The sequence below is a fragment of the Leuciscus leuciscus genome (genome assembly GCF_965113295.1).
Source record: "Leuciscus leuciscus genome assembly, contig: HAP1_SCAFFOLD_349, whole genome shotgun sequence".
Taxonomy (NCBI): Eukaryota; Metazoa; Chordata; class Actinopteri; order Cypriniformes; family Leuciscidae; genus Leuciscus; species Leuciscus leuciscus.
This window is the reverse complement of record NW_028118389.1, coordinates 47,526-75,267: the sequence shown is the minus strand read 5'-3', so window position 1 is coordinate 75,267 and position 27,742 is coordinate 47,526. Positions and strand designations below refer to the sequence as shown.

Genomic DNA, 27,742 nt, shown 5'->3' with positions numbered 1-27,742 from the left:
TTTTTATCCCAGAGAACGATTATTTCTAAAAACTCCGGCCAAAGTGGAGATTTCTGAAAACGCCGGTTATGTGTTGCCGTGTCAACTGGGAGAAACGGGGTTTTAGGTTCTCAAACGTCACATTATGCGCCAGAAAATGCTTACGTCATGTGAGCGCCCTATGTTCAGAGTTTGTTCCATACTGTCTATGAGTTTGTTTGGCTACTATTTGATCATGGATGCTGTTAAAGTGGTACTCATTTTTACTTTTGTGAAAACGCTTTTGGCCTGTTTGCATTTGCTTCGCTGTCTGTCCACACGAACGAACCTCGCGCCATGTCTATTGTTTTGAAAGGAACAGGAAGTCGCTCGTGCTATTCGTCGTTGTCGATTTTGAGGATTCTGATTGGCTTGCATGGCTTTATCCTTCTCCTTACACTGCCGCCCCTTTGTATTTATGCGGGTTGATGTAAACGACAACTTTTTTTGAAAACGATATTGCGTGCACGATGTTATTTTTGAAAACGGAGGGGGAGAAATATTCGTTTCTCTAAATACCCGGCTATGTGTAAATGTGGCCTGAGACTGTTGTGTTACCAGACTTGGAGTGTTGCTCTTGTTGGTGTATGTTAAGCTTAAGTGTGTTGTTACGCTTAAATGTGTTGTTACGGCTGTAGTGTGCAGCTTTGAATTGCTTGCCCATTGTTGAGTGTTGGAGCAGTAGGGAGTGGGTGCCATTTTTCTTTTCTCATTTTCTCCTGTTTTTTGTTAGTTAGGAAGTAAGGTAAGAGTTCTGTTGTTTATTTGTGTTGATTGTTGTAGGTCAATTAGGTGTTCCTTCTACCGGGTAGTGAGATCTTTTGTTTGATTTGGCTTTACCTGCTCCTGAAGAACAGGCTTCATTTCTTTTTCTTTTGGAGCTGTTTGTTTAGGATTCTTTTTGCACTGTATTTATCACTTATTGTAAATAAATGTATTGGAAATCTTACTTTGTGTATTGTGTGCTGGGACTCAGATAGGTTAACTTTTCTTTGTCGCTGTTCATTTTAGCTTTAAAGCTACTTTCCCTTTTGCCCCTAGAAAATGAATTGGGAACGTAACAGTGGTATTGTGTAATTATTCGAATAGAATTGAGTCTTTTCTCTCTGTTTTGCATGCGTCGTCATAATCATTATTGTTATTGTTGTTATTATTATTTTAATAAATTGTTTTGCCTCTGTCACAGTGTATTCTTAACCTGAATTAGCACTGTTCATATAGGCAACACCAATAGGTGTCATGTAACACAAAATAAACCTATGTTTTCTTCATGATACAGGGCATAATCTTAGTTTCGTTTTTATTTTGTTACCATTAGACATCACTGGGTTTTAATTTGAGGTATGAAAACCTGACGATGCCACATATTGAAACACAAATTCATATAACATATTAATTAGCCTGTCATTTTCTTCATTTTCTAAGTCAATAAAGGTTATGTTAAATGAATAAATGTAGTGTAAATGTTGTAATGAAACCAACTGTACCGTTCAAAAGTACTGTTTGTTGTTGTATTTTTCAAAACTTGAAACTTGTGTGTGTGTGTGTGTCAGGTGGATTTTTTTAATGTTTTTGAAATAAGTCTCTTGCACTGCTCCCCCAGCCTGCATTTATTTGATTAAAATATAGTAGCCTAGGCTATAAACTACAGTATTGTGATGTATTATTACCATTTTAAATAACAGTTTTCTATTTGGACATATATAAAAAAAAAATAAAAAAAATTTTTTTTTTTTTTTTTTTTTTTTCTGATTTCTAATTGTAATAACGATCTCATAGCTTTATTTCTGCAATTGTAAATGCAGTGAAAATATATTATTGGCACTTCTGTGTATGCACTGCAAAGATGTATTTTCCTTGAATGATTTAATTTGACTGGTGTTACCGTCCCAGGACGTATGCATTTGCGTTTTCTAATGGGTAAGTGTCATTCATTGATTTATTGAGTGTGTGTGCGCGCGCAGCCAATGGACCCAATTGCCTGCTGGGAGTTGTAGTTTTGTTGTACGTTGTATTTATACCACAGAAAGGACCTGTCTTTCACTTCGATGGTAACTAAAAAAAAATTCAAGCTGCGATTTTTCACGATGGATATCCTCGCGCGATCGAGTGTAGATTGTGTTAAACACGACAAGAACCAAAAATTCTGCGTTTATTCCTTAAAACAGTCGGTATTTCCCATATTGCTTCTCCTTTGCAGCTGCCATTGGCGCACGTCACAATTATAAGCGCCTGCTATTGGCGTAGGCAATGTTTACAGCACGATTATCAAGTATGTGGTGCGAAAGCAAAGGAACAGTCAGATTTACCATAAATGAACATGGTGAGTAACATTTTATAAACAATATTGTCAATATTGTTTGTTTTCCCTCTATTTTGCTGACGAGAATTTCAAAATAAAGCCCTACCAGAGTCTCAATGCAACAACAGACAGTGATTGAACCGTGAATTTTGTGAACCATTACATAATCCTATATAGGCTAATTATAAATTCAATTGTTATTATACTTTACAATATTACTGTTTGTTGTTGTATTTTTCAAAACTTGAAACTTGTGTGTGTGTGTCAGGTGGATTTTTTTAATGTTTTTGAAATAAGTCTCTTGCGCTGCTCCCCCAGCCTGCATTTATTTGATTAAAATATAGTAGCCTAGGCTATAAACTACAGTATTGTGATATATTATTACCATTTTAAATAACAGTTTCTATTTGGACATATATTAAAAGGTTTTTTTTTTGTTTTTTTTTGTCCAATTTCTTGTGCTCCTCCCTGTCCTAATCTAGGTGATGGGACCTACCAGCTGTTCCTCATCAATGGCAAGAGGATCCAGTATTTAAGCAGAGCCGGGGGGGAGAGAGAGAGACTGGGACTGGGACTGGGACTGGGACTGGGACTGGGACTGGGACTGGGACTGGGACTGGGACTGGGACTGGGACTGGGACTGGGACTGGGAGAGGTTTCTTCTCCCAAGAGCCTGAGGCCCCGTTTACACGATGGGAAAACGCAGATATTTCCCTGCGTTTTGGCCTGTCATTTACACGAAAACGCAGTTTTTATCCCAGAGAACGATTATTTCTAAAAACTCCGGCCAAAGTGGAGATTTCTGAAAACGCCGGTTATGTGTTGCCGTGTCAACTGGGAGAAACGGGGTTTTAGGTTCTCAAACGTCACATTATGCGCCAGAAAATGCTTACGTCATGTGAGCGCCCTATGTTCAGAGTTTGTTCCATACTGTCTATGAGTTTGTTTGGCTACTATTTGATCATGGATGCTGTTAAAGTGGTACTCATTTTTACTTTTGTGAAAACGCTTTTGGCCTGTTTGCATTTGCCGCGCTGTCTGTCCACACGAACGAACCTCGCGCCATGTCTATTGTTTTGAAAGGAACAGGAAGTCGCTCGTGCTATTCGTCGTTGTCGATTTTGAGGATTCTGATTGGCTTGCATGGCTTTATCCTTCTCCTTACACTGCCGCCCCTTTGTATTTATGCGGGTTGATGTAAACGACAACTTTTTTTGAAAACGATATTGCGTGCACGATGTTATTTTTGAAAACGGAGGGGGAGAAATATTCGTTTCTCTAAATACCCGGCTATGTGTAAATGTGGCCTGAGACTGTTGTGTTACCAGACTTGGAGTGTTGCTCTTGTTGGTGTATGTTAAGCTTAAGTGTGTTGTTACGCTTAAATGTGTTGTTACGGCTGTAGTGTGCAGCTTTGAATTGCTTGCCCATTGTTGAGTGTTGGAGCAGTAGGGAGTGGGTGCCATTTTTCTTTTCTCATTTTCTCCTGTTTTTTGTTAGTTAGGAAGTAAGGTAAGAGTTCTGTTGTTTATTTGTGTTGATTGTTGTAGGTCAATTAGGTGTTCCTTCTACCGGGTAGTGAGATCTTTTGTTTGATTTGGCTTTACCTGCTCCTGAAGAACAGGCTTCATTTCTTTTTCTTTTGGAGCTGTTTGTTTAGGATTCTTTTTGCACTGTATTTATCACTTATTGTAAATAAATGTATTGGAAATCTTACTTTGTGTATTGTGTGCTGGGACTCAGATAGGTTAACTTTTCTTTGTCGCTGTTCATTTTAGCTTTAAAGCTACTTTCCCTTTTGCCCCTAGAAAATGAATTGGGAACGTAACAGTGGTATTGTGTAATTATTCGAATAGAATTGAGTCTTTTCTCTCTGTTTTGCATGCGTCGTCATAATCATTATTGTTATTGTTGTTATTATTATTTTAATAAATTGTTTTGCCTCTGTCACAGTGTATTCTTAACCTGAATTAGCACTGTTCATATAGGCAACACCAATAGGTGTCATGTAACACAAAATAAACCTATGTTTTCTTCATGATACAGGGCATAATCTTAGTTTCGTTTTTATTTTGTTACCATTAGACATCACTGGGTTTTAATTTGAGGTATGAAAACCTGACGATGCCACATATTGAAACACAAATTCATATAACATATTAATTAGCCTGTCATTTTCTTCATTTTCTAAGTCAATAAAGGTTATGTTAAATGAATAAATGTAGTGTAAATGTTGTAATGAAACCAACTGTACCGTTCAAAAGTACTGTTTGTTGTTGTATTTTTCAAAACTTGAAACTTGTGTGTGTGTGTGTCAGGTGGATTTTTTTAATGTTTTTGAAATAAGTCTCTTGCACTGCTCCCCCAGCCTGCATTTATTTGATTAAAATATAGTAGCCTAGGCTATAAACTACAGTATTGTGATGTATTATTACCATTTTAAATAACAGTTTTCTATTTGGACATATATAAAAAAAAAATAAAAATTTTTTTTTTTTTTTTTTTTTTTTTTTCTGATTTCTAATTGTAATAACGATCTCATAGCTTTATTTCTGCAATTGTAAATGCAGTGAAAATATATTATTGGCACTTCTGTGTATGCACTGCAAAGATGTATTTTCCTTGAATGATTTAATTTGACTGGTGTTACCGTCCCAGGACGTATGCATTTGCGTTTTCTAATGGGTAAGTGTCATTCATTGATTTATTGAGTGTGTGTGCGCGCGCAGCCAATGGACCCAATTGCCTGCTGGGAGTTGTAGTTTTGTTGTACGTTGTATTTATACCACAGAAAGGACCTGTCTTTCACTTCGATGGTAACTAAAAAAAAATTCAAGCTGCGATTTTTCACGATGGATATCCTCGCGCGATCGAGTGTAGATTGTGTTAAACACGACAAGAACCAAAAATTCTGCGTTTATTCCTTAAAACAGTCGGTATTTCCCATATTGCTTCTCCTTTGCAGCTGCCATTGGCGCACGTCACAATTATAAGCGCCTGCTATTGGCGTAGGCAATGTTTACAGCACGATTATCAAGTATGTGGTGCGAAAGCAAAGGAACAGTCAGATTTACCATAAATGAACATGGTGAGTAACATTTTATAAACAATATTGTCAATATTGTTTGTTTTCCCTCTATTTTGCTGACGAGAATTTCAAAATAAAGCCCTACCAGAGTCTCAATGCAACAACAGACAGTGATTGAACCGTGAATTTTGTGAACCATTACATAATCCTATATAGGCTAATTATAAATTCAATTGTTATTATACTTTACAATATTACTGTTTGTTGTTGTATTTTTCAAAACTTGAAACTTGTGTGTGTGTGTCAGGTGGATTTTTTTAATGTTTTTGAAATAAGTCTCTTGCGCTGCTCCCCCAGCCTGCATTTATTTGATTAAAATATAGTAGCCTAGGCTATAAACTACAGTATTGTGATATATTATTACCATTTTAAATAACAGTTTCTATTTGGACATATATTAAAAGGTTTTTTTTTTGTTTTTTTTTGTCCAATTTCTTGTGCTCCTCCCTGTCCTAATCTAGGTGATGGGACCTACCAGCTGTTCCTCATCAATGGCAAGAGGATCCAGTATTTAAGCAGAGCCGGGGGGGAGAGAGAGAGACTGGGACTGGGACTGGGACTGGGACTGGGACTGGGACTGGGACTGGGACTGGGACTGGGACTGGGACTGGGACTGGGAGAGGTTTCTTCTCCCAAGAGCCTGAGGCCCCGTTTACACGATGGGAAAACGCAGATATTTCCCTGCGTTTTGGCCTGTCATTTACACGAAAACGCAGTTTTTATCCCAGAGAACGATTATTTCTAAAAACTCCGGCCAAAGTGGAGATTTCTGAAAACGCCGGTTATGTGTTGCCGTGTCAACTGGGAGAAACGGGGTTTTAGGTTCTCAAACGTCACATTATGCGCCAGAAAATGCTTACGTCATGTGAGCGCCCTATGTTCAGAGTTTGTTCCATACTGTCTATGAGTTTGTTTGGCTACTATTTGATCATGGATGCTGTTAAAGTGGTACTCATTTTTACTTTTGTGAAAACGCTTTTGGCCTGTTTGCATTTGCTTCGCTGTCTGTCCACACGAACGAACCTCGCGCCATGTCTATTGTTTTGAAAGGAACAGGAAGTCGCTCGTGCTATTCGTCGTTGTCGATTTTGAGGATTCTGATTGGCTTGCATGGCTTTATCCTTCTCCTTACACTGCCGCCCCTTTGTATTTATGCGGGTTGATGTAAACGACAACTTTTTTTGAAAACGATATTGCGTGCACGATGTTATTTTTGAAAACGGAGGGGGAGAAATATTCGTTTCTCTAAATACCCGGCTATGTGTAAATGTGGCCTGAGACTGTTGTGTTACCAGACTTGGAGTGTTGCTCTTGTTGGTGTATGTTAAGCTTAAGTGTGTTGTTACGCTTAAATGTGTTGTTACGGCTGTAGTGTGCAGCTTTGAATTGCTTGCCCATTGTTGAGTGTTGGAGCAGTAGGGAGTGGGTGCCATTTTTCTTTTCTCATTTTCTCCTGTTTTTTGTTAGTTAGGAAGTAAGGTAAGAGTTCTGTTGTTTATTTGTGTTGATTGTTGTAGGTCAATTAGGTGTTCCTTCTACCGGGTAGTGAGATCTTTTGTTTGATTTGGCTTTACCTGCTCCTGAAGAACAGGCTTCATTTCTTTTTCTTTTGGAGCTGTTTGTTTAGGATTCTTTTTGCACTGTATTTATCACTTATTGTAAATAAATGTATTGGAAATCTTACTTTGTGTATTGTGTGCTGGGACTCAGATAGGTTAACTTTTCTTTGTCGCTGTTCATTTTAGCTTTAAAGCTACTTTCCCTTTTGCCCCTAGAAAATGAATTGGGAACGTAACAGTGGTATTGTGTAATTATTCGAATAGAATTGAGTCTTTTCTCTCTGTTTTGCATGCGTCGTCATAATCATTATTGTTATTGTTGTTATTATTATTTTAATAAATTGTTTTGCCTCTGTCACAGTGTATTCTTAACCTGAATTAGCACTGTTCATATAGGCAACACCAATAGGTGTCATGTAACACAAAATAAACCTATGTTTTCTTCATGATACAGGGCATAATCTTAGTTTCGTTTTTATTTTGTTACCATTAGACATCACTGGGTTTTAATTTGAGGTATGAAAACCTGACGATGCCACATATTGAAACACAAATTCATATAACATATTAATTAGCCTGTCATTTTCTTCATTTTCTAAGTCAATAAAGGTTATGTTAAATGAATAAATGTAGTGTAAATGTTGTAATGAAACCAACTGTACCGTTCAAAAGTACTGTTTGTTGTTGTATTTTTCAAAACTTGAAACTTGTGTGTGTGTGTGTCAGGTGGATTTTTTTAATGTTTTTGAAATAAGTCTCTTGCACTGCTCCCCCAGCCTGCATTTATTTGATTAAAATATAGTAGCCTAGGCTATAAACTACAGTATTGTGATGTATTATTACCATTTTAAATAACAGTTTTCTATTTGGACATATATAAAAAAAAAATAAAAAAAAATTTTTTTTTTTTTTTTTTTTTTTCTGATTTCTAATTGTAATAACGATCTCATAGCTTTATTTCTGCAATTGTAAATGCAGTGAAAATATATTATTGGCACTTCTGTGTATGCACTGCAAAGATGTATTTTCCTTGAATGATTTAATTTGACTGGTGTTACCGTCCCAGGACGTATGCATTTGCGTTTTCTAATGGGTAAGTGTCATTCATTGATTTATTGAGTGTGTGTGCGCGCGCAGCCAATGGACCCAATTGCCTGCTGGGAGTTGTAGTTTTGTTGTACGTTGTATTTATACCACAGAAAGGACCTGTCTTTCACTTCGATGGTAACTAAAAAAAAATTCAAGCTGCGATTTTTCACGATGGATATCCTCGCGCGATCGAGTGTAGATTGTGTTAAACACGACAAGAACCAAAAATTCTGCGTTTATTCCTTAAAACAGTCGGTATTTCCCATATTGCTTCTCCTTTGCAGCTGCCATTGGCGCACGTCACAATTATAAGCGCCTGCTATTGGCGTAGGCAATGTTTACAGCACGATTATCAAGTATGTGGTGCGAAAGCAAAGGAACAGTCAGATTTACCATAAATGAACATGGTGAGTAACATTTTATAAACAATATTGTCAATATTGTTTGTTTTCCCTCTATTTTGCTGACGAGAATTTCAAAATAAAGCCCTACCAGAGTCTCAATGCAACAACAGACAGTGATTGAACCGTGAATTTTGTGAACCATTACATAATCCTATATAGGCTAATTATAAATTCAATTGTTATTATACTTTACAATATTACTGTTTGTTGTTGTATTTTTCAAAACTTGAAACTTGTGTGTGTGTGTCAGGTGGATTTTTTTAATGTTTTTGAAATAAGTCTCTTGCGCTGCTCCCCCAGCCTGCATTTATTTGATTAAAATATAGTAGCCTAGGCTATAAACTACAGTATTGTGATATATTATTACCATTTTAAATAACAGTTTCTATTTGGACATATATTAAAAGGTTTTTTTTTTGTTTTTTTTTGTCCAATTTCTTGTGCTCCTCCCTGTCCTAATCTAGGTGATGGGACCTACCAGCTGTTCCTCATCAATGGCAAGAGGATCCAGTATTTAAGCAGAGCCGGGGGGGAGAGAGAGAGACTGGGACTGGGACTGGGACTGGGACTGGGACTGGGACTGGGACTGGGACTGGGACTGGGACTGGGACTGGGACTGGGAGAGGTTTCTTCTCCCAAGAGCCTGAGGCCCCGTTTACACGATGGGAAAACGCAGATATTTCCCTGCGTTTTGGCCTGTCATTTACACGAAAACGCAGTTTTTATCCCAGAGAACGATTATTTCTAAAAACTCCGGCCAAAGTGGAGATTTCTGAAAACGCCGGTTATGTGTTGCCGTGTCAACTGGGAGAAACGGGGTTTTAGGTTCTCAAACGTCACATTATGCGCCAGAAAATGCTTACGTCATGTGAGCGCCCTATGTTCAGAGTTTGTTCCATACTGTCTATGAGTTTGTTTGGCTACTATTTGATCATGGATGCTGTTAAAGTGGTACTCATTTTTACTTTTGTGAAAACGCTTTTGGCCTGTTTGCATTTGCCGCGCTGTCTGTCCACACGAACGAACCTCGCGCCATGTCTATTGTTTTGAAAGGAACAGGAAGTCGCTCGTGCTATTCGTCGTTGTCGATTTTGAGGATTCTGATTGGCTTGCATGGCTTTATCCTTCTCCTTACACTGCCGCCCCTTTGTATTTATGCGGGTTGATGTAAACGACAACTTTTTTTGAAAACGATATTGCGTGCACGATGTTATTTTTGAAAACGGAGGGGGAGAAATATTCGTTTCTCTAAATACCCGGCTATGTGTAAATGTGGCCTGAGACTGTTGTGTTACCAGACTTGGAGTGTTGCTCTTGTTGGTGTATGTTAAGCTTAAGTGTGTTGTTACGCTTAAATGTGTTGTTACGGCTGTAGTGTGCAGCTTTGAATTGCTTGCCCATTGTTGAGTGTTGGAGCAGTAGGGAGTGGGTGCCATTTTTCTTTTCTCATTTTCTCCTGTTTTTTGTTAGTTAGGAAGTAAGGTAAGAGTTCTGTTGTTTATTTGTGTTGATTGTTGTAGGTCAATTAGGTGTTCCTTCTACCGGGTAGTGAGATCTTTTGTTTGATTTGGCTTTACCTGCTCCTGAAGAACAGGCTTCATTTCTTTTTCTTTTGGAGCTGTTTGTTTAGGATTCTTTTTGCACTGTATTTATCACTTATTGTAAATAAATGTATTGGAAATCTTACTTTGTGTATTGTGTGCTGGGACTCAGATAGGTTAACTTTTCTTTGTCGCTGTTCATTTTAGCTTTAAAGCTACTTTCCCTTTTGCCCCTAGAAAATGAATTGGGAACGTAACAGTGGTATTGTGTAATTATTCGAATAGAATTGAGTCTTTTCTCTCTGTTTTGCATGCGTCGTCATAATCATTATTGTTATTGTTGTTATTATTATTTTAATAAATTGTTTTGCCTCTGTCACAGTGTATTCTTAACCTGAATTAGCACTGTTCATATAGGCAACACCAATAGGTGTCATGTAACACAAAATAAACCTATGTTTTCTTCATGATACAGGGCATAATCTTAGTTTCGTTTTTATTTTGTTACCATTAGACATCACTGGGTTTTAATTTGAGGTATGAAAACCTGACGATGCCACATATTGAAACACAAATTCATATAACATATTAATTAGCCTGTCATTTTCTTCATTTTCTAAGTCAATAAAGGTTATGTTAAATGAATAAATGTAGTGTAAATGTTGTAATGAAACCAACTGTACCGTTCAAAAGTACTGTTTGTTGTTGTATTTTTCAAAACTTGAAACTTGTGTGTGTGTGTGTCAGGTGGATTTTTTTAATGTTTTTGAAATAAGTCTCTTGCACTGCTCCCCCAGCCTGCATTTATTTGATTAAAATATAGTAGCCTAGGCTATAAACTACAGTATTGTGATGTATTATTACCATTTTAAATAACAGTTTTCTATTTGGACATATATAAAAAAAAAATAAAAAAAATTTTTTTTTTTTTTTTTTTTTTTCTGATTTCTAATTGTAATAACGATCTCATAGCTTTATTTCTGCAATTGTAAATGCAGTGAAAATATATTATTGGCACTTCTGTGTATGCACTGCAAAGATGTATTTTCCTTGAATGATTTAATTTGACTGGTGTTACCGTCCCAGGACGTATGCATTTGCGTTTTCTAATGGGTAAGTGTCATTCATTGATTTATTGAGTGTGTGTGCGCGCGCAGCCAATGGACCCAATTGCCTGCTGGGAGTTGTAGTTTTGTTGTACGTTGTATTTATACCACAGAAAGGACCTGTCTTTCACTTCGATGGTAACTAAAAAAAAATTCAAGCTGCGATTTTTCACGATGGATATCCTCGCGCGATCGAGTGTAGATTGTGTTAAACACGACAAGAACCAAAAATTCTGCGTTTATTCCTTAAAACAGTCGGTATTTCCCATATTGCTTCTCCTTTGCAGCTGCCATTGGCGCACGTCACAATTATAAGCGCCTGCTATTGGCGTAGGCAATGTTTACAGCACGATTATCAAGTATGTGGTGCGAAAGCAAAGGAACAGTCAGATTTACCATAAATGAACATGGTGAGTAACATTTTATAAACAATATTGTCAATATTGTTTGTTTTCCCTCTATTTTGCTGACGAGAATTTCAAAATAAAGCCCTACCAGAGTCTCAATGCAACAACAGACAGTGATTGAACCGTGAATTTTGTGAACCATTACATAATCCTATATAGGCTAATTATAAATTCAATTGTTATTATACTTTACAATATTACTGTTTGTTGTTGTATTTTTCAAAACTTGAAACTTGTGTGTGTGTGTCAGGTGGATTTTTTTAATGTTTTTGAAATAAGTCTCTTGCGCTGCTCCCCCAGCCTGCATTTATTTGATTAAAATATAGTAGCCTAGGCTATAAACTACAGTATTGTGATATATTATTACCATTTTAAATAACAGTTTCTATTTGGACATATATTAAAAGGTTTTTTTTTTGTTTTTTTTTGTCCAATTTCTTGTGCTCCTCCCTGTCCTAATCTAGGTGATGGGACCTACCAGCTGTTCCTCATCAATGGCAAGAGGATCCAGTATTTAAGCAGAGCCGGGGGGGAGAGAGAGAGACTGGGACTGGGACTGGGACTGGGACTGGGACTGGGACTGGGACTGGGACTGGGACTGGGACTGGGACTGGGACTGGGACTGGGACTGGGACTGGGACTGGGAGAGGTTTCTTCTCCCAAGAGCCTGAGGCCCCGTTTACACGATGGGAAAACGCAGATATTTCCCTGCGTTTTGGCCTGTCATTTACACGAAAACGCAGTTTTTATCCCAGAGAACGATTATTTCTAAAAACTCCGGCCAAAGTGGAGATTTCTGAAAACGCCGGTTATGTGTTGCCGTGTCAACTGGGAGAAACGGGGTTTTAGGTTCTCAAACGTCACATTATGCGCCAGAAAATGCTTACGTCATGTGAGCGCCCTATGTTCAGAGTTTGTTCCATACTGTCTATGAGTTTGTTTGGCTACTATTTGATCATGGATGCTGTTAAAGTGGTACTCATTTTTACTTTTGTGAAAACGCTTTTGGCCTGTTTGCATTTGCCGCGCTGTCTGTCCACACGAACGAACCTCGCGCCATGTCTATTGTTTTGAAAGGAACAGGAAGTCGCTCGTGCTATTCGTCGTTGTCGATTTTGAGGATTCTGATTGGCTTGCATGGCTTTATCCTTCTCCTTACACTGCCGCCCCTTTGTATTTATGCGGGTTGATGTAAACGACAACTTTTTTTGAAAACGATATTGCGTGCACGATGTTATTTTTGAAAACGGAGGGGGAGAAATATTCGTTTCTCTAAATACCCGGCTATGTGTAAATGTGGCCTGAGACTGTTGTGTTACCAGACTTGGAGTGTTGCTCTTGTTGGTGTATGTTAAGCTTAAGTGTGTTGTTACGCTTAAATGTGTTGTTACGGCTGTAGTGTGCAGCTTTGAATTGCTTGCCCATTGTTGAGTGTTGGAGCAGTAGGGAGTGGGTGCCATTTTTCTTTTCTCATTTTCTCCTGTTTTTTGTTAGTTAGGAAGTAAGGTAAGAGTTCTGTTGTTTATTTGTGTTGATTGTTGTAGGTCAATTAGGTGTTCCTTCTACCGGGTAGTGAGATCTTTTGTTTGATTTGGCTTTACCTGCTCCTGAAGAACAGGCTTCATTTCTTTTTCTTTTGGAGCTGTTTGTTTAGGATTCTTTTTGCACTGTATTTATCACTTATTGTAAATAAATGTATTGGAAATCTTACTTTGTGTATTGTGTGCTGGGACTCAGATAGGTTAACTTTTCTTTGTCGCTGTTCATTTTAGCTTTAAAGCTACTTTCCCTTTTGCCCCTAGAAAATGAATTGGGAACGTAACAGTGGTATTGTGTAATTATTCGAATAGAATTGAGTCTTTTCTCTCTGTTTTGCATGCGTCGTCATAATCATTATTGTTATTGTTGTTATTATTATTTTAATAAATTGTTTTGCCTCTGTCACAGTGTATTCTTAACCTGAATTAGCACTGTTCATATAGGCAACACCAATAGGTGTCATGTAACACAAAATAAACCTATGTTTTCTTCATGATACAGGGCATAATCTTAGTTTCGTTTTTATTTTGTTACCATTAGACATCACTGGGTTTTAATTTGAGGTATGAAAACCTGACGATGCCACATATTGAAACACAAATTCATATAACATATTAATTAGCCTGTCATTTTCTTCATTTTCTAAGTCAATAAAGGTTATGTTAAATGAATAAATGTAGTGTAAATGTTGTAATGAAACCAACTGTACCGTTCAAAAGTACTGTTTGTTGTTGTATTTTTCAAAACTTGAAACTTGTGTGTGTGTGTGTCAGGTGGATTTTTTTAATGTTTTTGAAATAAGTCTCTTGCACTGCTCCCCCAGCCTGCATTTATTTGATTAAAATATAGTAGCCTAGGCTATAAACTACAGTATTGTGATGTATTATTACCATTTTAAATAACAGTTTTCTATTTGGACATATATAAAAAAAAAATAAAAAAATATTTTTTTTTTTTTTTTTTTTTTCTGATTTCTAATTGTAATAACGATCTCATAGCTTTATTTCTGCAATTGTAAATGCAGTGAAAATATATTATTGGCACTTTTGTGTATGCACTGCAAAGATGTATTTTCCTTGAATGATTTAATTTGACTGGTGTTACCGTCCCAGGACGTATGCATTTGCGTTTTCTAATGGGTAAGTGTCATTCATTGATTTATTGAGTGTGTGTGCGCGCGCAGCCAATGGACCCAATTGCCTGCTGGGAGTTGTAGTTTTGTTGTACGTTGTATTTATACCACAGAAAGGACCTGTCTTTCACTTCGATGGTAACTAAAAAAAAATTCAAGCTGCGATTTTTCACGATGGATATCCTCGCGCGATCGAGTGTAGATTGTGTTAAACACGACAAGAACCAAAAATTCTGCGTTTATTCCTTAAAACAGTCGGTATTTCCCATATTGCTTCTCCTTTGCAGCTGCCATTGGCGCACGTCACAATTATAAGCGCCTGCTATTGGCGTAGGCAATGTTTACAGCACGATTATCAAGTATGTGGTGCGAACGCAACGGAACAGTCAGATTTACCATAAATGAACATGGTGAGTAACATTTTATAAACAATATTGTCAATATTGTTTGTTTTCCCTCTATTTTGCTGACGAGAATTTCAAAATAAAGCCCTACCAGAGTCTCAATGCAACAACAGACAGTGATTGAACCGTGAATTTTGTGAACCATTACATAATCCTATATAGGCTAATTATAAATTCAATTGTTATTATACTTTACAATATTACTGTTTGTTGTTGTATTTTTCAAAACTTGAAACTTGTGTGTGTGTGTCAGGTGGATTTTTTTAATGTTTTTGAAATAAGTCTCTTGCGCTGCTCCCCCAGCCTGCATTTATTTGATTAAAATATAGTAGCCTAGGCTATAAACTACAGTATTGTGATATATTATTACCATTTTAAATAACAGTTTCTATTTGGACATATATTAAAAGGTTTTTTTTTTGTTTTTTTTTGTCCAATTTCTTGTGCTCCTCCCTGTCCTAATCTAGGTGATGGGACCTACCAGCTGTTCCTCATCAATGGCAAGAGGATCCAGTATTTAAGCAGAGCCGGGGGGGAGAGAGAGAGAGAGACTGGGACTGGGACTGGGACTGGGACTGGGACTGGGACTGGGACTGGGACTGGGACTGGGACTGGGACTGGGAGAGGTTTCTTCTCCCAAGAGCCTGAGGCCCCGTTTACACGATGGGAAAACGCAGATATTTCCCTGCGTTTTGGCCTGTCATTTACACGAAAACGCAGTTTTTATCCCAGAGAACGATTATTTCTAAAAACTCCGGCCAAAGTGGAGATTTCTGAAAACGCCGGTTATGTGTTGCCGTGTCAACTGGGAGAAACGGGGTTTTAGGTTCTCAAACGTCACATTATGCGCCAGAAAATGCTTACGTCATGTGAGCGCCCTATGTTCAGAGTTTGTTCCATACTGTCTATGAGTTTGTTTGGCTACTATTTGATCATGGATGCTGTTAAAGTGGTACTCATTTTTACTTTTGTGAAAACGCTTTTGGCCTGTTTGCATTTGCCGCGCTGTCTGTCCACACGAACGAACCTCGCGCCATGTCTATTGTTTTGAAAGGAACAGGAAGTCGCTCGTGCTATTCGTCGTTGTCGATTTTGAGGATTCTGATTGGCTTGCATGGCTTTATCCTTCTCCTTACACTGCCGCCCCTTTGTATTTATGCGGGTTGATGTAAACGACAACTTTTTTTGAAAACGATATTGCGTGCACGATGTTATTTTTGAAAACGGAGGGGGAGAAATATTCGTTTCTCTAAATACCCGGCTATGTGTAAATGTGGCCTGAGACTGTTGTGTTACCAGACTTGGAGTGTTGCTCTTGTTGGTGTATGTTAAGCTTAAGTGTGTTGTTACGCTTAAATGTGTTGTTACGGCTGTAGTGTGCAGCTTTGAATTGCTTGCCCATTGTTGAGTGTTGGAGCAGTAGGGAGTGGGTGCCATTTTTCTTTTCTCATTTTCTCCTGTTTTTTGTTAGTTAGGAAGTAAGGTAAGAGTTCTGTTGTTTATTTGTGTTGATTGTTGTAGGTCAATTAGGTGTTCCTTCTACCGGGTAGTGAGATCTTTTGTTTGATTTGGCTTTACCTGCTCCTGAAGAACAGGCTTCATTTCTTTTTCTTTTGGAGCTGTTTGTTTAGGATTCTTTTTGCACTGTATTTATCACTTATTGTAAATAAATGTATTGGAAATCTTACTTTGTGTATTGTGTGCTGGGACTCAGATAGGTTAACTTTTCTTTGTCGCTGTTCATTTTAGCTTTAAAGCTACTTTCCCTTTTGCCCCTAGAAAATGAATTGGGAACGTAACAGTGGTATTGTGTAATTATTCGAATAGAATTGAGTCTTTTCTCTCTGTTTTGCATGCGTCGTCATAATCATTATTGTTATTGTTGTTATTATTATTTTAATAAATTGTTTTGCCTCTGTCACAGTGTATTCTTAACCTGAATTAGCACTGTTCATATAGGCAACACCAATAGGTGTCATGTAACACAAAATAAACCTATGTTTTCTTCATGATACAGGGCATAATCTTAGTTTCGTTTTTATTTTGTTACCATTAGACATCACTGGGTTTTAATTTGAGGTATGAAAACCTGACGATGCCACATATTGAAACACAAATTCATATAACATATTAATTAGCCTGTCATTTTCTTCATTTTCTAAGTCAATAAAGGTTATGTTAAATGAATAAATGTAGTGTAAATGTTGTAATGAAACCAACTGTACCGTTCAAAAGTACTGTTTGTTGTTGTATTTTTCAAAACTTGAAACTTGTGTGTGTGTGTGTCAGGTGGATTTTTTTAATGTTTTTGAAATAAGTCTCTTGCACTGCTCCCCCAGCCTGCATTTATTTGATTAAAATATAGTAGCCTAGGCTATAAACTACAGTATTGTGATGTATTATTACCATTTTAAATAACAGTTTTCTATTTGGACATATATAAAAAAAAAATAAAAAAAATTTTTTTTTTTTTTTTTTTTTTTTCTGATTTCTAATTGTAATAACGATCTCATAGCTTTATTTCTGCAATTGTAAATGCAGTGAAAATATATTATTGGCACTTCTGTGTATGCACTGCAAAGATGTATTTTCCTTGAATGATTTAATTTGACTGGTGTTACCGTCCCAGGACGTATGCATTTGCGTTTTCTAATGGGTAAGTGTCATTCATTGATTTATTGAGTGTGTGTGCGCGCGCAGCCAATGGACCCAATTGCCTGCTGGGAGTTGTAGTTTTGTTGTACGTTGTATTTATACCACAGAAAGGACCTGTCTTTCACTTCGATGGTAACTAAAAAAAAATTCAAGCTGCGATTTTTCACGATGGATATCCTCGCGCGATCGAGTGTAGATTGTGTTAAACACGACAAGAACCAAAAATTCTGCGTTTATTCCTTAAAACAGTCGGTATTTCCCATATTGCTTCTCCTTTGCAGCTGCCATTGGCGCACGTCACAATTATAAGCGCCTGCTATTGGCGTAGGCAATGTTTACAGCACGATTATCAAGTATGTGGTGCGAAAGCAAAGGAACAGTCAGATTTACCATAAATGAACATGGTGAGTAACATTTTATAAACAATATTGTCAATATTGTTTGTTTTCCCTCTATTTTGCTGACGAGAATTTCAAAATAAAGCCCTACCAGAGTCTCAATGCAACAACAGACAGTGATTGAACCGTGAATTTTGTGAACCATTACATAATCCTATATAGGCTAATTATAAATTCAATTGTTATTATACTTTACAATATTACTGTTTGTTGTTGTATTTTTCAAAACTTGAAACTTGTGTGTGTGTGTCAGGTGGATTTTTTTAATGTTTTTGAAATAAGTCTCTTGCGCTGCTCCCCCAGCCTGCATTTATTTGATTAAAATATAGTAGCCTAGGCTATAAACTACAGTATTGTGATATATTATTACCATTTTAAATAACAGTTTCTATTTGGACATATATTAAAAGGTTTTTTTTTTGTTTTTTTTTGTCCAATTTCTTGTGCTCCTCCCTGTCCTAATCTAGGTGATGGGACCTACCAGCTGTTCCTCATCAATGGCAAGAGGATCCAGTATTTAAGCAGAGCCGGGGGGGAGAGAGAGAGACTGGGACTGGGACTGGGACTGGGACTGGGACTGGGACTGGGACTGGGACTGGGACTGGGACTGGGACTGGGACTGGGACTGGGACTGGGACTGGATGAAGGTTTCTTCTCCCAAGAGCCTGAGGCCCCGTTTACACGATGGGAAAACGCAGATATTTCCCTGCGTTTTGGCCTGTCATTTACACGAAAACGCAGTTTTTATCCCAGAGAACGATTATTTCTAAAAACTCCGGCCAAAGTGGAGATTTCTGAAAACGCCGGTTATGTGTTGCCGTGTCAACTGGGAGAAACGGGGTTTTAGGTTCTCAAACGTCACATTATGCGCCAGAAAATGCTTACGTCATGTGAGCGCCCTATGTTCAGAGTTTGTTCCATACTGTCTATGAGTTTGTTTGGCTACTATTTGATCATGGATGCTGTTAAAGTGGTACTCATTTTTACTTTTGTGAAAACGCTTTTGGCCTGTTTGCATTTGCCGCGCTGTCTGTCCACACGAACGAACCTCGCGCCATGTCTATTGTTTTGAAAGGAACAGGAAGTCGCTCGTGCTATTCGTCGTTGTCGATTTTGAGGATTCTGATTGGCTTGCATGGCTTTATCCTTCTCCCCTTACACTGCCGCCCCTTTGTATTTATGCGGGTTGATGTAAACGACAACTTTTTTTGAAAACGATATTGCGTGCACGATGTTATTTTTGAAAACGGAGGGGGAGAAATATTCGTTTCTCTAAATACCCGGCTATGTGTAAATGTGGCCTGAGACTGTTGTGTTACCAGACTTGGAGTGTTGCTCTTGTTGGTGTATGTTAAGCTTAAGTGTGTTGTTACGCTTAAATGTGTTGTTACGGCTGTAGTGTGCAGCTTTGAATTGCTTGCCCATTGTTGAGTGTTGGAGCAGTAGGGAGTGGGTGCCATTTTTCTTTTCTCATTTTCTCCTGTTTTTTGTTAGTTAGGAAGTAAGGTAAGAGTTCTGTTGTTTATTTGTGTTGATTGTTGTAGGTCAATTAGGTGTTCCTTCTACCGGGTAGTGAGATCTTTTGTTTGATTTGGCTTTACCTGCTCCTGAAGAACAGGCTTCATTTCTTTTTCTTTTGGAGCTGTTTGTTTAGGATTCTTTTTGCACTGTATTTATCACTTATTGTAAATAAATGTATTGGAAATCTTACTTTGTGTATTGTGTGCTGGGACTCAGATAGGTTAACTTTTCTTTGTCGCTGTTCATTTTAGCTTTAAAGCTACTTTCCCTTTTGCCCCTAGAAAATGAATTGGGAACGTAACAGTGGTATTGTGTAATTATTCGAATAGAATTGAGTCTTTTCTCTCTGTTTTGCATGCGTCGTCATAATCATTATTGTTATTGTTGTTATTATTATTTTAATAAATTGTTTTGCCTCTGTCACAGTGTATTCTTAACCTGAATTAGCACTGTTCATATAGGCAACACCAATAGGTGTCATGTAACACAAAATAAACCTATGTTTTCTTCATGATACAGGGCATAATCTTAGTTTCGTTTTTATTTTGTTACCATTAGACATCACTGGGTTTTAATTTGAGGTATGAAAACCTGACGATGCCACATATTGAAACACAAATTCATATAACATATTAATTAGCCTGTCATTTTCTTCATTTTCTAAGTCAATAAAGGTTATGTTAAATGAATAAATGTAGTGTAAATGTTGTAATGAAACCAACTGTACCGTTCAAAAGTACTGTTTGTTGTTGTATTTTTCAAAACTTGAAACTTGTGTGTGTGTGTGTCAGGTGGATTTTTTTAATGTTTTTGAAATAAGTCTCTTGCACTGCTCCCCCAGCCTGCATTTATTTGATTAAAATATAGTAGCCTAGGCTATAAACTACAGTATTGTGATGTATTATTACCATTTTAAATAACAGTTTTCTATTTGGACATATATAAAAAAAAAATAAAAAAATTTTTTTTTTTTTTTTTTTTTTTTCTGATTTCTAATTGTAATAACGATCTCATAGCTTTATTTCTGCAATTGTAAATGCAGTGAAAATATATTATTGGCACTTTTGTGTATGCACTGCAAAGATGTATTTTCCTTGAATGATTTAATTTGACTGGTGTTACCGTCCCAGGACGTATGCATTTGCGTTTTCTAATGGGTAAGTGTCATTCATTGATTTATTGAGTGTGTGTGCGCGCGCAGCCAATGGACCCAATTGCCTGCTGGGAGTTGTAGTTTTGTTGTACGTTGTATTTATACCACAGAAAGGACCTGTCTTTCACTTCGATGGTAACTAAAAAAAAATTCAAGCTGCGATTTTTCACGATGGATATCCTCGCGCGATCGAGTGTAGATTGTGTTAAACACGACAAGAACCAAAAATTCTGCGTTTATTCCTTAAAACAGTCGGTATTTCCCATATTGCTTCTCCTTTGCAGCTGCCATTGGCGCACGTCACAATTATAAGCGCCTGCTATTGGCGTAGGCAATGTTTACAGCACGATTATCAAGTATGTGGTGCGAACGCAACGGAACAGTCAGATTTACCATAAATGAACATGGTGAGTAACATTTTATAAACAATATTGTCAATATTGTTTGTTTTCCCTCTATTTTGCTGACGAGAATTTCAAAATAAAGCCCTACCAGAGTCTCAATGCAACAACAGACAGTGATTGAACCGTGAATTTTGTGAACCATTACATAATCCTATATAGGCTAATTATAAATTCAATTGTTATTATACTTTACAATATTACTGTTTGTTGTTGTATTTTTCAAAACTTGAAACTTGTGTGTGTGTGTCAGGTGGATTTTTTTAATGTTTTTGAAATAAGTCTCTTGCGCTGCTCCCCCAGCCTGCATTTATTTGATTAAAATATAGTAGCCTACACTGTAAAAACTAAAGGAGCCTCAAATATCCTGTCGGATACTTAAGGAACTTCAAAATGTAATTTAAGTGCCTCAAAGCTCTTTCTCCTATAGTAGGGTTACTGGAGGAGCATTGGCAATCTTTGAGGTTCTTGCTGGAACTTATGGGATCCTTTAAGCACTTTGTATTTAGTTCAGAGGTTCTGGAGTCACCTTTTCATTACCATGAGACCTCGAAGTGCTTTGAGGGAAAATAGAGGAACTTGAATGCGATAAAAGGGTTATTGGAAGATCTTTTAACATTTAAGTGGTTCCTGGAAGATCTCTTATGTTAAAGCCAGCTTCTGGAGGAACCCAATGGTTCAGTGAGGCCAGAATAAGATTATTATTATCCTATTATTATTATTATAGGCTACTTAAGTTTGATTCAGTATAGCCTACATACCCAGGTGAAAAAAGACGTACTATTAAAAATGTACTTGAGTGTGTTTTTAGTAGGCCTACAATACAAATATACTTTAATACATTTTTAATACATTTAACAGTAGCCTACGTCTTTTTCACCTGGGTAGCTTACATTTATTTAGTATCTATAGGCCTATTTTATTGATTAATTTAAGCCTTAAACAATAACACTAAATTATAATAATATTAATAATAATAATTAATTAATTATTATTGAATAAATAATAGTAATAAATTAATAATTTTACCTACTTCTTCATAAATTATTATTTGAAGAAGAAGAACCAGGAGGAGAAAAGTTTTATTCTGTCACGAAACTGCAGCTATTCCTCTGCTGTCGTCGCTTCAGTTCCTCACGCTGCTCGCGCGCAACAAAGCTCAGCTGATCGACGTCATCGGATTTGAAGTAACGGCTACTCTCATCAGAGCTTCCGCTGTTTGTTCGGCTCTCCGTTACAAGGTTTGTAAACTCGCCAAATAAATAAAAATACAGAGTCTACTCACTATATATTCAAACACACACATATAAACTAAATGTATTATACATTACTACTTTTTTACAGTGTTTACCACTCGTTTATTGCACAGTATCTGGGATGAAGGTTTTAGCCGCGATGCTACGTTGATCTAACGTAAGTTAATGAACAAATGGAAATTATTGACTTATTGTCTTAGATTGATTTAGTCATTTAATTCAACATATTCTGTACAACTGTGTCTTCAAATTGCTGATATAGCCTAACTAATTTAGCTGATTCCTGCTGTCGTCATTGACGTTTGTTATGAATAACAAAAGCCGGTTAATATAGTTTGGTCTGTTTTTGTTTAGCCTAACTTTACTTACTACAGAAAGCCATTTACTGGTCAATAAATATTATGTTGTGAATAATCAGCTTTGTTCTTTTGTTTCCCCAGAACAACCAGTAACGTTACATTTCTAAAATAATCTGAACATTTCAGAGGCAACATTGAATTACAGTAAGTTACCTGCACCACATGCAAGTACTTTATTACTATGAACTTTCTCTGTGTGAAATTGTATTGTTTGACTGTGTACTTGTGTTTTTTAATCAGTTATTCTCTGAAAATCTTCCCTCATGCTCTCAAATCTCATTCATGTTACTCAGAAAAATAATATCACAGGTTTGGAGCCAATAATGCTATGCATTTTTTATAGGCTATACCTTAATCATATGCATTTGAATATAAGACATTTGAACCCTGAATTATAACTTCAAGTTTAGTCTTTTTCGAAAAGAAAAAAAAAGGAAAAAGCTATTATATGGCTTCATAAGACTTACAACACAACCCATAACACATGAGTTGTGAACTCATTGATTATTTTTAGGATCTTTTCTGGGACATTTTTGGAGCTTAACCATTTTTACATAAATTGTTGCATTGAATTGAACTAGACAAGTGTACATAAGAATAGTTTCATGAATGAATTACACAATTTTTTTCTGCTTGTGTTTCATGCAGTGATATTGAATGGTGACGGGTTGCATTATGCCTGAGATCTGCTTTCGGGTTCCACAGACAGAAAGTCAAACAGGTTTGGAACGTCACAAGGCTGAGGAAATTATTTAATAACTTTAATAACCTTACTAACAGTAAATTTTGTACTTTGCAGGGATCTCGGTAAGCTGAAATACAAGTTTGATCAAGAATAAAAATCCTCCTGTAGACCTGAAAATCACTGAAGTGCCTGGACCATCCACCAGAAAAGAGGAAAAACAAACAGAAAATGAAGCTGATGCACCTTTTCACTTTTCTAACTCGTTAAGTACCTCACGTGTCCCTTGTGAAGATTTTATAATTGATTGCATTTTATGTTGCAGCGAGTAAAGGTGCATCACATTTGTGAATTTCGTGAAATTACGCAGGCAAAAATGTCCATTGACCGTTGTCAGCAGTGTAGTGATGTAATGTATGAAGCACCACACAAAATTGCTGTGGATTCTTATTGAAATGAGTGAATTCACCAGTGAACATTCACAGAACAACAGATCATTTTACTGCACCTTAACTCTGGAAAAATGGAAAATGTTTTCTGCTTGTTGTGACATAAGGAATACGGTTTCCGGGTCGAAGCCTCTACTTCTACTTTCTCTATCTTGTTTCTAGATATTGAGAATACTCAACAACCATTTATGGGAACTGTTGATTCAAGTCACACATTTAAGCTTTTCAAAAGCCATAGTGTACATTACAGTCTCCAGTCTCACGGCATCCCAGACTTAAACATTTTATGATTCAAAATAGCTGAATAACTAACCATCTGAGATTCGGAATAGAGATAAAGGTTAGGATCATAATTTTCAGGAATATTACAGCACAATGAGTGTATATTAGCACTGTTTGTTTTTGGCATCTGATAGAGCTTTTGGACTTGGAAACAGTGACGTCAGACTTAACAAGCGGACTGAAACACATGTTTTAAAATTAAGTGAAGATGGACATTTTTAATTAGTCAAAATTGTTATTTTTTACATTGATTTATTACTTGGAACATGTGTTTTCCATGCATTTTGTTGAGATGTCTTTTCTTGTGTAGCTTATTGTATACACATGGTTGATTATTCATGTTACTTATGTATTATACTATTTTTTTTTGTGTGTGTGTATTCATTGATATTCATCTATTACTAGCTTTTTTTTTTCAAGTGCATGGAAGTGTATTAAAATGGATCTAAAATATGTAATAAACAATTCTTATTTTGTATTTGGTTCAGTTTGTTTATTATAATAGAAGTTAATGGTGGTAACCATAGTAACAACATGAAATTAATTTAATACAAATAAAATAAAATTGAAATTTGGTTCCTGGAGGCACCCACAGTGGTTCCACACAGTGCCTTATATAAGAGTTCCTCAGGAAACCTGTGTGGTTCCTCAGAGAACCGCCCCTTTTTAAAGGGTGCCTAGAGGATCTACAGACGGTTCCGCCGGTGTGGCAAAGTGAAGAACCCCAAAAGGTTCCTCCAGGCACCTTTTATTTTTACAGTGTAGGCTATAAACTACAGTATTGTGATATATTATTACCATTTTAAATAACAGTTTCTATTTGGACATATATTAAAAGGTTTTTTTTTTGTTTTTTTTTGTCCAATTTCTTGTGCTCCTCCCTGTCCTAATCTAGGTGATGGGACCTACCAGCTGTTCCTCATCAATGGCAAGAGGATCCAGTATTTAAGCAGAGCCGGGGGGGAGAGAGAGAGACTGGGACTGGGACTGGGACTGGGACTGGGATGAGAGGTTTCTTCTCCCAAGAGCCTGAGGCCCCGTTTACACGATGGGAAAACGCAGATATTTCCCTGCGTTTTGGCCTGTCATTTACACGAAAACGCAGTTTTTATCCCAGAGAACGATTATTTCTAAAAACTCCGGCCAAAGTGGAGATTTCTGAAAACGCCGGTTATGTGTTGCCGTGTCAACTGGGAGAAACGGGGTTTTAGGTTCTCAAACGTCACATTATGCGCCAGAAAATGCTTACGTCATGTGAGCGCCCTATGTTCAGAGTTTGTTCCATACTGTCTATGAGTTTGTTTGGCTACTATTTGATCATGGATGCTGTTAAAGTGGTACTCATTTTTACTTTTGTGAAAACGCTTTTGGCCTGTTTGCATTTGCCGCGCTGTCTGTCCACACGAACGAACCTCGCGCCATGTCTATTGTTTTGAAAGGAACAGGAAGTCGCTCGTGCTATTCGTCGTTGTCGATTTTGAGGATTCTGATTGGCTTGCATGGCTTTATCCTTCTCCTTACACTGCCGCCCCTTTGTATTTATGCGGGTTGATGTAAACGACAACTTTTTTTGAAAACGATATTGCGTGCACGATGTTATTTTTGAAAACGGAGGGGGAGAAATATTCGTTTCTCTAAATACCCGGCTATGTGTAAATGTGGCCTGAGACTGTTGTGTTACCAGACTTGGAGTGTTGCTCTTGTTGGTGTATGTTAAGCTTAAGTGTGTTGTTACGCTTAAATGTGTTGTTACGGCTGTAGTGTGCAGCTTTGAATTGCTTGCCCATTGTTGAGTGTTGGAGCAGTAGGGAGTGGGTGCCATTTTTCTTTTCTCATTTTCTCCTGTTTTTTGTTAGTTAGGAAGTAAGGTAAGAGTTCTGTTGTTTATTTGTGTTGATTGTTGTAGGTCAATTAGGTGTTCCTTCTACCGGGTAGTGAGATCTTTTGTTTGTTTTGGCTTTACCTGCTCCTGAAGAACAGGCTTCATTTCTTTTTCTTTTGGAGCTGTTTGTTTAGGATTCTTTTTGCACTGTATTTATCACTTATTGTAAATAAATGTATTGGAAATCTTACTTTGTGTATTGTGTGCTGGGACTCAGATAGGTTAACTTTTCTTTGTCGCTGTTCATTTTAGCTTTAAAGCTACTTTCCCTTTTGCCCCTAGAAAATGAATTGGGAACGTAACAGTGGTATTGTGTAATTATTCGAATAGAATTGAGTCTTTTCTCTCTGTTTTGCATGCGTCGTCATAATCATTATTGTTATTGTTGTTATTATTATTTTAATAAATTGTTTTGCCTCTGTCACAGTGTATTCTTAACCTGAATTAGCACTGTTCATATAGGCAACACCAATAGGTGTCATGTAACACAAAATAAACCTATGTTTTCTTCATGATACAGGGCATAATCTTAGTTTCGTTTTTATTTTGTTACCATTAGACATCACTGGGTTTTAATTTGAGGTATGAAAACCTGACGATGCCACATATTGAAACACAAATTCATATAACATATTAATTAGCCTGTCATTTTCTTCATTTTCTAAGTCAATAAAGGTTATGTTAAATGAATAAATGTAGTGTAAATGTTGTAATGAAACCAACTGTACCGTTCAAAAGTACTGTTTGTTGTTGTATTTTTCAAAACTTGAAACTTGTGTGTGTGTGTGTCAGGTGGATTTTTTTAATGTTTTTGAAATAAGTCTCTTGCACTGCTCCCCCAGCCTGCATTTATTTGATTAAAATATAGTAGCCTAGGCTATAAACTACAGTATTGTGATGTATTATTACCATTTTAAATAACAGTTTTCTATTTGGACATATATAAAAAAAAAATAAAAAATTTTTTTTTTTTTTTTTTTTTTTTTTCTGATTTCTAATTGTAATAACGATCTCATAGCTTTATTTCTGCAATTGTAAATGCAGTGAAAATATATTATTGGCACTTTTGTGTATGCACTGCAAAGATGTATTTTCCTTGAATGATTTAATTTGACTGGTGTTACCGTCCCAGGACGTATGCATTTGCGTTTTCTAATGGGTAAGTGTCATTCATTGATTTATTGAGTGTGTGTGCGCGCGCAGCCAATGGACCCAATTGCCTGCTGGGAGTTGTAGTTTTGTTGTACGTTGTATTTATACCACAGAAAGGACCTGTCTTTCACTTCGATGGTAACTAAAAAAAAATTCAAGCTGCGATTTTTCACGATGGATATCCTCGCGCGATCGAGTGTAGATTGTGTTAAACACGACAAGAACCAAAAATTCTGCGTTTATTCCTTAAAACAGTCGGTATTTCCCATATTGCTTCTCCTTTGCAGCTGCCATTGGCGCACGTCACAATTATAAGCGCCTGCTATTGGCGTAGGCAATGTTTACAGCACGATTATCAAGTATGTGGTGCGAACGCAACGGAACAGTCAGATTTACCATAAATGAACATGGTGAGTAACATTTTATAAACAATATTGTCAATATTGTTTGTTTTCCCTCTATTTTGCTGACGAGAATTTCAAAATAAAGCCCTACCAGAGTCTCAATGCAACAACAGACAGTGATTGAACCGTGAATTTTGTGAACCATTACATAATCCTATATAGGCTAATTATAAATTCAATTGTTATTATACTTTACAATATTACTGTTTGTTGTTGTATTTTTCAAAACTTGAAACTTGTGTGTGTGTGTCAGGTGGATTTTTTTAATGTTTTTGAAATAAGTCTCTTGCGCTGCTCCCCCAGCCTGCATTTATTTGATTAAAATATAGTAGCCTAGGCTATAAACTACAGTATTGTGATATATTATTACCATTTTAAATAACAGTTTCTATTTGGACATATATTAAAAGGTTTTTTTTTTGTTTTTTTTTGTCCAATTTCTTGTGCTCCTCCCTGTCCTAATCTAGGTGATGGGACCTACCAGCTGTTCCTCATCAATGGCAAGAGGATCCAGTATTTAAGCAGAGCCGGGGGGGAGAGAGAGAGACTGGGACTGGGA

The 27,742-nt window shown here is 36.9% G+C and overlaps 1 long non-coding RNA gene across 2 annotated transcripts; it reads left to right on the top strand.

The window, feature by feature from the left end:
- Window positions 1–21,925: 21,925 nt before the first annotated feature.
- LOC309491551 lies at window positions 21,926–23,446 on the top strand. Of its 2 annotated transcripts, none has more exons than XR_014203174.1 (3): window positions 21,926–21,958; window positions 22,414–22,476; window positions 22,981–23,446. It is a non-coding gene; the product is annotated as an uncharacterized lncRNA (long non-coding RNA). The 2 variants fall into 2 exon arrangements; XR_014203175.1 differs by lacking the exon at window positions 21,926–21,958 and adding an exon at window positions 21,988–22,130.
- Window positions 23,447–27,742: the final 4,296 nt, after the last annotated feature.